Raw genomic sequence first — 2245 nt, 5'->3', positions numbered from 1 at the left:
TTCAATGCAATCCTCCAGCAGCAGATGAATACCCAGCTGATGGGGTTTGGCTGTGCTCCCACTGCTGCACTGGGCAGTTCCGAAAGCTCGCAGTGAGAGACTTCAATCAGGAAATGTCACCACATTATGAATGCTTAATGGCGCTGATTTGTGCCTTCAGCTGCCAAAGCTGGGAGCTGGCTCAGCAGCCAGGAGCCTTCTGAGCTCAAGGTTCAGAACAAATAACTCCTTGGGGTCAGTGTGTTGCAAGAGATGTTCCCAGGCAGCCTGCAGTGCTGCCTTAGAAGTCAGGGTGAGTTTGGTGGCAGCACTGTGATCCCTTCTGAGAGCTGGGCCCCTTTACCTTCTGTAAACCCATGTGGCTTGTAGGGTTACGCATGGTAGGAAGAGAGCAGTGGTTGGAGGAATCTGTGGTCTGTTATTCTTACGACTGTGCTGCAGACGCAGCCCACATCTCCAGCTAAGCCTGCCACAAATGCACATCCCAGCTGGGGCTTTCCTCCCAGGCAGCCAAAAGCACCTTTTGTTCTGTTGTCCTGTCTGAACGTGCTGCTCGCTCAAGTGCCAGACTGGTGAGGTACTGACACAGGCTGCCCAGGCAGTGGTGGGATCACCACCCCTGGAAGTGTTCTGAACCAAGGGGATGTGGCACTGAGGGACACGGCCACGGATGGGTTGGGCTTGATGATCTTAGATGTCTTTTCCAACCTTAATGACTCTATGATTGTATGACTGTGCTGGTGTCAGGCCACAGTGCTGCAGCTGTGCTGTGAGCTGGGCTGGGGGACAGAGGGCTGTCTGCTGATACAGCTCCATTCATTGCAGGAGCTGCGGGGTGACTGGAGCAGAACGGAGGACTGGAGCTGTGCGGCACACGTCCCTCCAGCTGCTGCTGGCACCAGGTGAGCTTGGCCAGCACTGCGGCTGTCAGTGCTCACAGCGATGGGGTGTCCAAGGGCTCTTAGGCACCATAAGTTCACCTGGGAGAGGTGACCCACAGCTCTGGGAGCATCATCAGGGCTTCCCACGCTGAGCTTTGCCTTCTTAGCATCCTGCAGGACAGCTGTGGGTTGGTAAATCAAAGTTCTTTACATAGAAGGAAAAATATCCCCTGCAAATGATTGTTTTCCTATCCCATTCCTTCCATTGTGTTTGCTGATTCATTTTGTTTTCCTTCACTTTGGTACCTTTTCCCAGCTCCAAAATGAAGTCAATGACAAGCAGATACTTGATATGGAAAGACCCAACGTGGTAGCAAAGTTCAGCTGAGATTTGTAAGGTGTTGAGAAAAGGGACCCACTGGCTGACAGACACCAGCGGTGACCGCAGTCAGTGCTTCGGGGCTGTCTCCTTAGAGGTACTGCGGAGGAGCTCGGGGCTGGGGCTCCCCCCACGTCCCCCCTTCCCGGCGGTACCCCCGGAAGGGCTCGAGCTGTTAGTCCCCCCTCCCGGCCGGGACGCGGCTCGCGAGGCAGCGGTAGGAGCGCGGGCCGGGGCTGGCCCTGACCGAGCTTCTCTTTATAGAAAGCAACTCAACGAGTCCCAGAGCCGCGGGGGTTGCAAGAGACCTCTGGAGATCCCCGAGTCCGCTCCCACCAGGTTTCTTACAGCCGCGGGTTTCACGCTCTACAGCCGATTCCATCACGAACGCGTCTAACAAATAATGGTACATTCTTAACCGTAGGGCACCCTGGGGCAAACCCACGCCGCCGACCGAGGGACCGCGAGCGGGACGCGCAGCCACGTGCCCGCAGTGCCGCACCGCGCCCGCAGCGCGCGGCCCCCGCCCGCTCCTTTCACTTTTGCTTCCCTCCCGCGGGGTCCCGGCCCCGCCCGGCCGCAACGCGGCGCCTTTAAGGCGGGCGGCGGCGGCGCGGGGCGCCCATGTGGAGGTGCTCCATGCCTTGTTGTCCTCCGCGCCCATTGGCCCGCGCGGCGCTGACAGCTCGCGCGGCGCCGCCAGCGCACTGCGGGGGGAGGGCGGCCCGCAAAGCGCGGCGCGGAGTCCGGCCCGGAGCGGCGCCTTCCGCGGGGCCGCCGGCGCCGCGCCCCGGCCTCGGCGCTCGCCCACGCCGGCCCCCGCCCCGAGCGGCCAACGGGGCGCTCCGCCCGCCCCCGCTCCGCCCCGCTCCGCCCCGGCCCGCCCCGCCGCGATCCGCCCGCCCCGTCCGCGCGGCGCCCTGCTCCGCGCCGCGTTTTCCCTCCGTCCGCCGCGTAGTAGCGGGGCCGCGCCAGCGCCCGCCTG

Source organism: Excalfactoria chinensis, chromosome 19 (genome assembly GCF_039878825.1).
Source record: "Excalfactoria chinensis isolate bCotChi1 chromosome 19, bCotChi1.hap2, whole genome shotgun sequence".
Taxonomy (NCBI): Eukaryota; Metazoa; Chordata; class Aves; order Galliformes; family Phasianidae; genus Excalfactoria; species Excalfactoria chinensis.
The sequence above is the reverse complement of the archived record's forward strand: the minus strand, read 5'-3'. Positions refer to the sequence as shown.